Source organism: Silene latifolia, unplaced genomic scaffold, assembly GCF_048544455.1.
Source record: "Silene latifolia isolate original U9 population unplaced genomic scaffold, ASM4854445v1 chrun_scaffold_16, whole genome shotgun sequence".
Lineage (NCBI taxonomy): Eukaryota > Viridiplantae > Streptophyta > Magnoliopsida > Caryophyllales > Caryophyllaceae > Silene > Silene latifolia.
The window spans coordinates 5408714-5422928 of NW_027413123.1; the positions used below are offsets into that span (position 1 = coordinate 5408714).

A 14215-nucleotide genomic window follows, 5' to 3' on the forward strand; every position below is an offset into this window, starting at 1 on the left:
CATGGCATAAACATGATGCTTTGGTGATTTTGAGGCTTCTTCAAGTCTAGCCATAGCTTTTTCAAACTTCAAATTGATGGTATCAATGTGAGCACTAAGTTGAGCACCCAATTGAGTAACGGAGTCCACTTCATGCTTTCCTCCTCTAGTAGCCTTGCGAGGTCTACTATATTGTGAGTTATGGACCGCCATTTCCTCAATTTTGTTCCAAGTTTGATTGTCATCAACTTCGGTGAACATTCCATTTGATCCCATGTTGAGAATGTTCCTTGAATCTTCATATAGACCGTTCCAAAATTGTTGTACCAAGAACCACTCGCTAAGTCCATGGTGAGGACATGAGCGACAAATTCCTTTGAACCGCTCCCAAGCTTCATACAAAGATTCTTCATCCCTTTGCTTAAAACCCGTAATTTGAGCTCTTAGCATGTTAGTCTTTTCCGGTGGGTAGAATTTTTTGTAGAAAGCTAGAGCCAACTTCTTCCAAGAATCAATTCCGAGAGTGGCCTTATCAAGGCCCTTCAACCATTGTTTCGCGGTGCTAATTAGAGAAAAAGGAAATAAGACCCATCGAATTTGGTCTTGAGTTACACCAGTTTGAGAAATCGCATCACAATAGTCACAAAAGGTCTCCATATGAGAATGAGGGTCTTCACTAGGCATCCCCCCAAATTGGCTCCTTTCGACTAATTGGATAAATGCGGATTTAGCAATGAAATTTCCGGTCAAATGTTGTAGTATAGTGGTAAGTATTCCCGCCTGTCACGCGGGTGACCCGTGTTCGATCCCCGGCAACGGCGCCATTTTTGGTCGGGACTAAATCTTTTCGGTAACTTGTCGTTAGGAGCACCTAGACCAAAACACAATTTATAGCTTCACAAACAACTCTACAATTAGTAAAGAGGCAAGTAAAGGTCGGATCCCAAGGGACGGGAATTGAAATGAGATTTCTATTGAGACTAGTGGTGTCTTAGGGGTGTCACAATTTGGGTTGATGTAGAAGGTCACTAAACTAAATAACAATGAAAGTAAATAAGCAAGATGAATTGAAAGGGTTGTAAACAATTGATAAAAAGCACTAGGGTATCATGGGGTCATAGGGGATTCATGGGAGTTGATCATACAAACATGTTCTCAAATTATAAGCAAGCAATTATTGTTGTGATGGATTGAGTTGGGTTATATCTTACAATCCTAGGAAAGTTTGGGTCCCGGAGCCGAATCGATTAGATTGTACAACACCTACAAGTCGACTTAGTCTTTCCTACTCAACAACATGCATGGTCTAATGAGACTCGAGTTGGTTTATTTCTTACAAGTCTCATTGAAAAGGTAGGTGATGGGTAAAAAATGCAAGGATTCATAGGCTCGCATTTCATCAAACATAACATGTGCATGAGTTGAGATCAAAACAAGCAAGCAAATAAACCATGAAAGCAATGAGAGGCGATTTTTAGACGATAACTAGGGCTAAATCTCCATGGTTATGGCTAGAAAATCTTCGCAAAAATCATCAACTAAACATGTTCCAGCATCACAACGTTCTAAATCTCCAAAAAAGGGAGGAAGTAGCCATAATGAGGAGGTGAAGAAGGGACCAGGAGAAGAGGATGTACTACGTACAAAGGCCATGCATGAAGTTGTTACTATTCCTGGTTTATCCCTTGAGGACGAAGAGGACCCTACTACTAACACATCCTGGATAACAAAGAGGGGCAAAAAGCATGTTGCAGTGGTTCAGGATGTTGCAACCATTGCTACTGAGGATCTCATTCAATTTACGACTGATGACATCAAGGAGGAAGTTGAATATTGGAATAATGCTGTGTATTGCTTTGTACTTGGGGCAAACCCACCTTGGGAAGTTCTTCATGGCTATATACATCGCATATGGGGTAAGCATGGCATTGATAAGTTAAGCCTTGGACAGAGAATATTGATTTACTGAAGGAGGATGTCAAGCTTGTCCCTGCTTGGGTTAGATTCCATAATCTACCATTGAAGTTCTGGGGTAAGTGCATTCCAAAAATTGCTGGATTGGTAGGCAAATTCATTAAAGCTGATACTGCTACGGAGGAAAAGACTAGGCTTGGATTTGCACGACTTATGGTTGAGTTGAAAATTGGACAAACATTGCCTGAAACTGTCAACTTTTTGGATGAACATGGTCATGTCCTTAGTATAAAGGTAGAATATGAATGGAAGCCTACCATTTGCTCAAAATGTAAAAACATAGGGCATGAAGGTGTTAATTGCAGGAAGACAACACAGAAACAGCAACACAAGGCTCCTGTTAAAAAAGTGTGGAAAGTTATTTCAAAACCTGATGTTCCTAGCAGTTCTGGTACTAATGCAAAGTATGATTCTGAGTACCCGGTATTGCAGAATAAAAAACCAGTTGGAGAAGTGACATCACCTCCTGACCACAAGGAGACTGACAGTACCATACCAGAGACAGATACTGTCAGTCAAATGAGTAATACTCCAGTTCAGGAAGAAGTTGTTTGTGCAGTTGTGTGTGAAATTGGTAACCCTCTCCCAATCACTTCAAATGAATAACATAGGATTTTGGAACGTGAGGGGCATGAATAATGTAAATAAACAGAAGGTTATTAGAAGTTTTATTCAGAATAAAGAAGTAGGTCTTTTTGGCCTTCTTGAAACAAAAATAAATGGTGCAAATGTAGGAAATATCTCCCATAATATGTTTGAAAATTGGAGTGTCACTACTAATTGTAGTCTCCATAAGGGAGGAAGAGTTTGGCTTATTTGGCAACCTAGTCTTTTTGATGTTATGATTCTTCAGTATGATCCACAATTCATTCATACTAAAGTTCATATCAAAACGACTAATAAGTTCTTTTTCCTTACCATGGTGTATGCGTTTAATGATGGGACTGATAGGGTGGATCTCTGGCATAAATTAGTTTCTTTTGCTTCTAATTGTAATGGCCCTTGGGCTATGGCTGGGGATTTCAACACGTTACCTCCCGATGAGAGACTAGGAGGAAATACAAAACAGGAGGACATGGAGGATTTTATTGATTTGCCTGGATAAATGTGGCATGACCGACATTCTTTGCTCTTTGGGGCATTTTTCACCTGGAAAAATAAACAAGAAGTCGGACACAGAAATGTAGTAGGTTAGATAGATTTCTCATTAATAATGACTGGTTGACTGCATTCCCTAAAATGGCTGCTCACTTCTATCCAGAGGGCTTACTAGATCACAATCCATGTGTTGTTAGCAATATCAGGTTGGGTGGAAGGAAAAATAAGAGCTTCAAATACTTCAATATGTGGAGCCTTGCTCCAGATTTTATTAAGAAGATCCAAGCAGCCTGGCTGGAAGATTTGGAGGGTACTAAAATGTTTATTTTGGTAAAGAAATTGAAAAAGTTGAAACCTGTCCTAAAGGAGTTGAATAGAAGTTGTTATTCTGATATTGAGAATCGTGCAAGTCTTTGCTATTTACCATTTGAATGATATTCGGGAAAAAGCGATGGCTAATCCTGCTAACCAGGAGCTTATCTCTCAGAAGATTGAAGCTTTAGGAAATGTCAGGCTGCTTACTAAGGCCAGAGATAGCTTTATGCAGCAAAAGGCTAAGAGTAAGTGGTTGGAAGAAGGAGACAGTAACACTGCATTTTTTCATGGTGCTATTAAGAAAAGATGCATCAAGAATAAAGTTATTCAAATTGAAGATGTAAGGGTCGACCAAGACGACATCTTGTGATTCAGGAAGCATTCCTAGAATACTATAAATCCCTACTTGGCAGTAGTAAACCAACTGAGATGGTTCATTCTGCTGTGCTAAGCAAGGGTAGAGTATGTAGTTCAGACCATGCAGATATTTTATCCATGCCTGTTACCCATGAAGAGATTAAGAAAGTTGTTTTCTCTATTCCCAAGGACAAAGCACCAGGTCCTGATGGGTATACCAGTGGCTTTTTCAGAGATGCTTGGGATGTTGTGGGAGCTGATTTATGCAATGCAATTACTGATTTTTTTACCACAGGTAGACTTCTCAACCAAGTGAATGCTACTAATGTTACTCTTATTCCAAAGTGTGAGAGGCCAACCTCTGTGAAGCATTTCAGGCCCATAGCATGTTGCAACACTGTGTACAAAGTCATCTCAAAGCTTCTTTGCAATAGACTAAGCCAAGTTTTGCCTGATATAATACATGATAACCAAGGAGCTTTCATCAAAGGCAGGTCTATCCTTGAAAATGTCCTTATCTGCCAAGACATTGTGCATTTGTATGCTAGGAAAGGTGTCTCTCCACGTTGCCTCTTCAAAATTGACTTACAGAAAGCCTATGACACAGTTGAATGGGATTTTGTTGAGCAAATGATGACTGGTTTGAAGTTCCCTGATCATTTCATCCACCTTGTCATGACTTGTGTTAGGTCTCCTGCATTTACCCTATCCCTGAATGGTAATCACTTTGGCTACTTCAAAGGGCAGAGGGGTCTTAGGCAAGGGGATCCAATCTCTCCCTTGCTTTTCACCATTTGTATGGAGTACTTGACCAGACTGATCAAATATGCTACTGATAGATGGCCATTTCAGTACCATCCTCTCTGCAAAAGCCTCAAACTCACTCATCTTATGTTTGCAGATGATTTGTTGCTATTCTGCAAAGGCAATGCCCCTTCTATTATTTTGCTAATGAAAGCTTTCTCTTCTTTCTCAAGTGCATCTGGACTCACTATGAATAGCTCCAAATCAGAAATATTCTTCAATGGTATGAATGAGGATCTTAAGGAAGGTATTAAATCAGTGACAGGTTTTAAGGAAGGCAGCATGCCATTCTGATACTTGGGTGTGCCAATCCAAACTGGTAGACTATCCAAGAAAGACTGTTCGGCCCTAACTGAGAAGATGGTGTCAAAAATAAGGGGACTGGGTGCAAAGAAGTTATCTTACTCTGGTAGAGTTGTTCTCATTAATTCAGTCCTTAATACACTCTACAATTACTGGGCTCAACTCTTTATTATTCCTAAAAGTGTCATCAAGCGAATAGAGGCTATTTTGGGGAACTACCTATGGGGGACAAAGAGTCCAGACTATCATAGAGTGCCTCTAGTTGCGTGGGACAAGGTTACTATGACAAAACAGGAAGGTGGGCTTGTCATTAAGAAAGCTGAAGTTTGGAACATTGCTACTGTTGGCAAATTAGTTGATTGGATCTATATAAAGTCAGACAGGCTCTGGATCAGATGGGTGCATGATGTGCACCTGAAAGACAAAGACTGGCATGACTATGCCCCTCCAAATGATGCAACATGGGTTTGGAAACATATCTGCAAGGTCAAAGAAAAATTGAAAGATGGGTTTGTGGATGGTTCTTGGATCTCTCACCCTCATGGTTATTCCATTAGAAGAGGCTATGATTGGCTTAAGCCTGTTCAGAACCCCCAACCATGGCAATCAGTTGTCTGGAGCAACTGGAATACCCCCAAGCATTCTTTAATCTCCTGGTTAATGCTGCAGGGGGGATGAACACCAAAGAAAAACTGCATAAAATTGGATATTGTACTGATGATCGTTGTCTTTTATGTGACAGTATGCCTGAAACTATTGATCACTTATTCTCTAGCTGTATGTACAGCTGCAAAGTCAAGCACCTTATTGAGAATTGGATTGGAGGTAATATGCCTACTGTCAGTCACTTGGCTGCAAGTGTTACTGATTCTGTTCAGTGGAAAACAATGGCTGTCATCCTGAATGCTTATCACTATGCTATTTGGACTCAAAGGAATAATGCTCGTGTGAATTGCTATCTCCTCAGACCTGAGAAAGTAATAAAACAGATTGAAGAAACTACAAAGGGGAGGATCAAGCTTAAGCTTGGGCAGGCGCTAGTAATGGCTAGAGTTGATTGTCTGAAGTTTTTAGGACTTTAGTCGGTTAATCTTTGAGATGTAACTGGTTTGGTGTTAGCAGCTGATACATTTTGTCACATAAGCTGTAATTGGTTCTTTTGTTGTTGATATATAATATACACACTCACATTTCACCAAAAAAAATAAACCATGAAAGCATATTAATTTAAGCATGAATCATTCCCCATGTTGGTTTCCCCTAATTACCCATTAACCCTAGCTATGGAACTACTCACTCATTATCATGGTGAACATGCTAGCAAGGTTGTCAAGCATACCAACAAAGTGAAACGTGATGAACAAATGAAAGTAATTAGCAATAATTAAAAAGGGATTAAGAGAATTATACCTACTAGTGATTCCAATAATAAAGCAAAGAATAATAGAAGTACTTGATGCTTGATTGAGAGGTTGTCAATCTCCCAATAATAACCCAAATAATCTTCAATTACCCAAAATAAAGGATGAACAAAAGAGAGATTAAGGAAATAAAACTTGTATTAAAACTTGATTAATTGTTGATTACAAAACTAAAGAGAGATTTGATTGATATTAACTACTCTAAGAATTTATAAGAAGAACATACTCTTCTAATTAGACTAATGGGGTATTTATAGTTGAAATTAGGTGGATGCATTAGGGTTAACTAAGGGCTTAAATGACGATTAAGTCCCTACTTAAGGAAACGCCGGTATTTTCTGAAGGATGGGCATCTTTCTTGAAGCTTGAAGAAACGAATTTGCGCTGTCTTGGAATCCGTGCGTCTTAGGCTCGGACGGCCGGATTCGTGAGTCTCTGCTCGGGCGTCTTTGGGAGAAGACGGGCGTCTTCTGGTAGCTGCTGCCCGGGCGTCTTGTATGGAAGACGCACGGATTGTGGTGCTGGGGACGGGCGTCTTCAGGACAATCCGCACGGATTGCTGCTCAGCCTTATTTCTTCTTATTTTCTTCCCTTTTCTTCATAAAATCCTTGGGGATTTCCTTGGGGATGCAAGGATCTTTCCTCATCATCGCCCAACTACTATAATATGTAAAAAGGCCTTCTAATATTGTCTCTCCTTGGTGCTTGGTCATTGAATTCAATCAATTTAGTCTCATTTTGCCATGAAAATGCAAGGTTTGCACTCCTTTCCTACCAAGGACACAAAACCTCAAAGAATATGCAAAACAAATAACTAAAGACAATAAATGACCCAAATATGCACTAAAAAGCATGGGAACAAGGCTAATTCGGGGACTAAATATGCGCTAATTATGGTCACATCAACTACAATCCGAGCGGATTCCCATAAACACGCCCGTGCACCCCCTCTAAAATCCGAGCGTCTTCCCTTCCTAGACGGACGGACCGCAACGTCTTTAACCGAGATGCTCATCCCTCCAAAAAGACTAGCATTTCCCTGCTTAAAACTCAAAAATGTAATTACTAATTTAGTTTTAGTTAACCTAATGAAGCTCTACTATTTATACCCCACTTGTAAATAATCAAAAGAGAGGTTGGAAATTAGGTTAAGCCTCTACATTAGAAATTCCTCTTAGATTCAATTAGGAGTAGATTAGAATAGATTGCTCTTTAATCTTTCCACAAATTACACATTAATCTCTCCTTAATTATTGTTCAAGCTTATTACTTTTGGGTAATTGAAGATTATTGGGTTATTATTGGAGGATTGACAACCCTTCATCAATCAATCAAGTTTCTTCTATAATTCTTTTCTTTATTATTTGGATCATCTTAAATTGGTATAATTCCTTTACCCTTTACTCTTTATTGTTTATTTCCTCATTCTCTTATCATGTCTACGCTTGTTGTGATGATTGACACCATTAATGACATGTTCTCCATGATAATGAGTGAGTAGTCTCTTAGGTAGGATTAGTGGGTAATTAGATGAAACCAACATGGGATTGATTAATGCTTAATCTAATATGTTTTCATAATTAAATTGCTTGCTTGTTTTGATGTCAACTTTATGCATATGTTATGTTTGATGAAATGCTAAGCCTATGAATCCTTGCATTTTTACCATTTCTTATCTACTCAACTTGACTTATAAGATATAAACCAACTCGAGTCTTGTTAGACCATGCATAGAAGTTGAATAGGAGGAAAGTAAGTCGACTTGTAGGTGTTGTACAATCTAATCAATTCGACTCCGGGACCCAACTCTTTCTATGAACCGTAAGACATAAACCAACTCAGTTCCTCCGCAACATTAATTGCTTGCAACTTTGTAAACATGTTTGTATAATCAACACCATGAATCTCCTATGACCCCATGATATCCTAGCACTTTTAATCATTTGTCTACATCTTTCCTTTTATTGCTTGTTTTACTTTATTGCTTTTATTAGTCTAGAACACAACTACAAACCCAAATCAATCGTGACACTAGCATAAATTGAGATAGATAGACTTAGAACCCAAAGCACACCGTCCTATGGATCGACCTCGACTTACCGCTAACTAGTTGTTTGTTGAGAATATAAATGTGTTTGATTGGATGTGACCCGACGACATCACTCCATATCAAAATGGCGCCGTTGCCGGGGACGGTGCTATGTGATTAAGTTCTTACTTGTTTGTCTATTTTAATTGTGCTCTCACCTTGAGGAACTTGTTCCTCAAGGATTGTTCTTACCGTTTTTGTGTAGTTTCCATGCTTGTAGTTGTTTTTTTGTCTTAGCTATGATGGCTCAAGACTTTACGTATGGAGTATGTGGTGGATCTTTTGAGTATGACTACAATGGGTATGGGGAGTTTGAGGAGCAAGTCAACACAAACCTACCTCGCTATTTGTACAATGGAAATCCTAACAACTACCCCAAATTTTCCCACCAAAATCACCACATCCAATATCCACAACAACCACCCGCCCAATACCCACTTCATAATGAGTTTTAATTGCCACGATACAACCACTTTCACACCTACCCACAACAAAAAGATGAACCCATTCAAAATGTGATTCTCCGAATGATGGGAGATCAACAAAACTTCTTCAAATAAATGCTAGAGGAGAGCCAAAAGATGGACAATGTTCTTCAAGGCATTGTTGCCCAAGGTGAGGAATTGGAGATTCAAATCACCCAATTGAAAGAATCCCAAGAAACCACTCCCCACCAATCCTTGGACATTGATCATGAATGTGAACTTGAAGTAGTAACTTTTGACATGAAAAATGAAGAATGGGAAGAGCCAATCTCCGTGAGCTCTTGTGAATATGAAAGTGTGGTATTTGAAGATGAAGACATGAGGTTGAGTAAGCCAAGTACTCTTGACCTTTGTGAGTATGAGGGTGTGTCCTTTGAAGTGAGTATTGAGATGTTGGAGGAAGAAATAATGAAGAAGAATGAAGCCCCCATTTATGATTCGTATGAAGATAGCAACAATGATGATGAGCCTAAAAGATGGACTTGTAATATCACACTACTACAAATGAGCACTTGGGCCACGACTAAATTCGTGGCGCAAGTGTTAAATTTCCGTGGCTAAATCATTTCGCCACGGGAATACCTTCCGTGGCGCAAGTGGCCGTGGCAAAGAGATAGCCACGGGAAAAACAAGAACGTGGCTATTATTAAATTTTTGGCCACGGATTCTCTCGTGGCTAATAACTCTCGTGGCCAAAAAAATTTTCCGTGGCGAAAAACTAATTCCCGTGGCAAACAATATATATGAAAATTAAATAAATAAAATGTAAAAATTTTTTTTTTCACGATCGATATTTTATCATATATGGAACCGTGACAATCTCGGTACTGGGCACGCTTAACTCGATTCATTTGAACGTTCTTTGGTTTCAGCAGTCATGCATTCGCGCGCATCATAGAGGCTTCCCAGGAGGTCACCCATCCCAACACTACTCTCACCTGAGCACGCTTAACTGTAGAATTTTTTTTGATGTGCTATCGAAATTGAAAGTTCACTTTGTTGATATAATTAGCACTTTGACTTCCAAAATTTCCCTTTAGTACTATTTAATTAAACAAATGTTACATGATTAACGAATTTTTGCGGGGAAAACATTATTTTGGCCAAAACAATCAAATTTTCGATGTTATCCTTCCGACTAATGATTTTGACGTCATTTTTTTGCCCAAGTTAGCAAAACCATTTTCGATGTTACCCTTCCTAACATTTTTTTATTTCTTTAGTTTATCGACATTCTAATTTTCAATTCTCTTGTACTCATTTTTTCGTATATTTTTTTACGCAAATTCTACTGTATGACCGTGGTACCTACGATATGAAAAATTTAATCATTTTTTGCTAAAATAATGACCACTTTTTATAACTAAAGGTATTTTTTTCCCCCAATGTGGTTACTATTAACCAAAACTTGTCACTTTTTACCCAAAAAACACTTAAAAAAATCGGCGTAAAACTAAATCGCTTATTTTCTTAAACTGGATTCTCTTTGTTATGATTTATCGTTTCTTTTCTCAAAATTTTCACATTATTTGCACATGTGACATTAATTATTATAATTTCTATATTTTCCCTGTGATGCGCTCATTTTCAATGAAAAAAGTTTCTCCATATTGAATTTTGGGTAAATTGATAAATACTACCAACATTAGTCATTTTTTTCATAATCAATACCAACATAATCAATAATTAGTAATATACCAAAATATTAACTTTTTTCTATGATAAGCACCAAGTCGCCTTCTTACTCTAATTTTTTTCCTACTTTAAAGGCGTTTTCATCTAAGAGAGGGATTTTGAAAGTGGGTGAGTGGTGATTTGTACTTGAATGATGGTTTTTTGGACTTTTTCAAGTATGTTGAGATTAGATTTTCAGGCGACTTAGTACCTAATGTCAAAAAAAGTTAATATTTTGGTATTGATTATTAATTATTGATTTTGCTGGTACTCATTATGAACAAGGGTCCTTATATTGGTATTGTTTATCAATTAACCCTTGAATTTTTTATATTGATAGTTTTTTCAATATGTTTTTTTCTTAATTTATTTGTGGGAGCATTTTTTTACTTTCATTTCTTATCGCACTTATTATATTAAATCAATTTTGTAATCTAATTTTCGTTTATTTTTCACTTCTAAAAATAATTTTCCCAAAATTTTTTTCGCCAAGTTAAATTTTATATCAAATTCAAATTTTTCTATGATTATCTTACAAATAAAGTTGCAAATGAAATTTGGATTGAAAAAGTTTGGCAATATGTTAATTTTAGATTTATCTAAGATAGATGATACATAGCTTTTTTATTTAATTTTATATGTTATGTCTTTAAATGTGATACGATTATTTGAGATTGTTTTTAAAGATTATAATATTTTAATTAAAAAATAAAAAGAAATTCAGGACTTTAATAAACAGAATTATTTATTAAAACAAATTTCTTAAATTAGCAATGTTTTGAAAAACCTGCAAAACGTTATTGTGATTGTGGACAGCGGGCCGCCCACGGGGGCGCTTGGTGAGAAACGAAACAAGCGTTTGCATTTTGTATGGAGTCGCCACCAATTTTTATGGGAAATTGGAACCGTTCGAATACCTCGTGTCATGTCAAGACACAAAGTAGTGACATGAACACTAAGCAATCGTTACCCTTAGCATTCTATGTCTAGAATGACTCTCGTGGATGCCAATGAACACGGGTGCTCACGGAGATCTGGAGTAAGGGGTGAGGGTACGTATTAGGAAGCTCTTTTGATCGAACACCTAATCCCGCCCGCCTCGATAGCGGCCTCTACTAATGATTAGGGAAGTTGTCTATACTCGATATATCGTCGGCTATAATGCATGTAATGCAACATCCAAGTTTTAATCCTAGCATGTGAAGATTAGACTAAGTCGGTTGACAATCAATTTATCATACAATTGGGTCAAAGTAGGATTTAGTGTTCAATTACATGTGAAGGCATGCAATAAATCATACAAAATGCGATAAATAATACAATAAAGATACAATAAAGAAAATTACAATAATTACATTGGATTAATTGATTTACGTCGAAAATACCTTTAAACGGATAATTTGAGAAAAAGAATAAAAGAAAGAATTAACGAACAAGTCAGTAGGCGATAATACGGTTAATAGTCAATTATACGTAGACTAATTAATCTAGGTCAAGCAACAATGGAGTTCAGAGACAGAAATCAACCTGGAACAGGCGCAGCAGGACTGCGCCCTTTGGAAGAGGCGCAGCAGTTGCTGCGTCTGTTCCAAGGGTGAGTTCTGGCTGTGAAGCCGGAACTGCAAATCGTTAATTTGAATTGATGAATTTAATGATGGATTAGAATATTTACTCGGATGAAAGTGATTAATAGATTAATTACATATGATTAAGGTCATAAAACAGTAAAACATGGTTAAGACGGAAATAAGACGGATTAATTATGTGAAGAGTCGATGTTAATGAATGATTAATTAAACTAACTAACTAAACGAATTAGACTAAACATGATGAATGACGACGGATTAATGAACAAACAGGTGAAAATATATCAACAATGAATCCCAGAAACCCAACATGAACGAATTGAATTTCTAAAACCCGAATTGAATTTAATGACGAAAACCCGCAAATATTGATTATTAGGGATTTAAGTCGGATTTATGACGATTTAAACATGTTAATGATGATGGTTAATATACATATGGATTATTAAACTATCATGATGAAGAGTTAACAGACGAACACACAAAAGAAATAAATTTGATACGAATTATGAGAGGACGGAGGAAGAAGAAAAGAGGCAGGAGGCTGCGGCGGCCTCACGAAGAGCGCGGCGAGTGCTGCGCTCCTTCAAGAGGCGCGCGGTTCTTTGCGTCTTTTCTCGGCGTCTGTCTACTAAAAATCCGCAAAAAAGGTTTTAAAGACGGTTTTAGAAATCGGTTTTAATGAGGTACTTTCGACATAAACCTTACAATTGTTATGCAATAATAAAATACAATAAATAAAAGAAATTAATACACCCTCAGACTTACATGTTGACGGAACGAGAAGAACTAAGAAGATCGATTATTGAATGCTCGACGCGAATGCAAGGAAAGAGTGCCCTCGTAAGAGGAAAACGATTAAAACAGATTGATTAATTAGATTGATTGAGTGTAGTGGTCAAATTGGTCGGTCATGCAACGGAGAGGCTGGTACCCGGAAGGATCCGAGCTTACGTGGTCGGAAGTCCAAGCACGTAGGCGCCAATTAGTAAGAACAAAGTCTAGAATGCAAAGGGAGAAGAGAAGGGCGGACACTCGCGTGAGAAATATGAGGAACGAAAGCTCCGATTTATACTAATCACGTGAAGGAATAGGGTTTCGGAGACTCTTTGGAAGTGAATCTCGGAAAGATATAAAAAAGATACGTAAATCATGCGAGAGAAGGGCTCGGGAAGAGGCGCAGCAGCCACTGCGTCTCTTGGAAGAGGCGCAGCACCTGCTGCGTCTATTCCCAGGAGGTTTCCTCCTGCTTAAGAAAGATTTCCGTGTTTAAGTTATGGTAGGACGAAAATAACTCGATTATCTTATGAATATTACGGGATATTATTTGCCAAAAGATAAAATTTGAGAAATATGGAATAGAAATATCCAGGAACATTCAGAACATTCGACTCGGGATTTAACGATTTATCGAAAATAGAGACGGTTTTTGACCCGGACTCGAATGTACTCTAATTATCGCCAAAACGACCAGTATCGGCACGTAGATGACAACTAAGAGGTTGACATTAATATTTGAGCAATCACTTGACGATAATCTTACGAATTGTCACTAATCGTTCCGCGAATCAAACATGCGGCCCAATCATCACCGGGTGGTTTGCGAGAGGTGCGAAATGAGGTGTCTCTGAGCCCCACTTTGACCGAGGCTTGGACAAGGCGAAAGTCAAAGTATAGCCATCAGGTCAATCGAAGATTACAACATGACGACTATGGCGACGCGAGGCGGCTCAAGGGATCTGAGCCAAGGACCTATCGTCGGGAACATTTTAGAGTCCGTCGACTATCGGGAGGGTCGTTTAAAGTCCATTAGACTACGTAAGGAGGCTCGCCAGCCATAAGAAGAGACCATACCCGAGACTTCTTTCTCGAGATGCTTCCGGAGTTGCGTAGGAGCTAAGGTTGAGCGTAGGAGCTAAGGGTAAGACCTAAAGGACATATAAGGATTGTGCGAGGGTATGGGGCCCTAAAGGAAAGCATTGACGGGAAGGAGGCCTAAAGTAAGTTCAACTTAAGGGGTAACCAAGGTTTAGGTGTAGGAACTCTAAGGAAGTGATGATCCTAAAGGAATATGATCCTAAAGGGAAAAGGTGATCCTAAAGGAATACGATCCTAAGGTATAAGGTTATC

General features: G+C 38.3%; 1 non-coding gene across 1 annotated transcript; it reads left to right on the forward strand.

The window, feature by feature from the left end:
• Window positions 1-322: 322 nt before the first annotated feature.
• Window positions 323-429, forward strand: LOC141637369 (small nucleolar RNA R71). Its single transcript, XR_012541753.1, has one exon. It is a non-coding gene; the product is annotated as a small nucleolar RNA R71 (small nucleolar RNA).
• The last annotated feature ends 13786 nt before the right edge of the window (window positions 430-14215 follow it).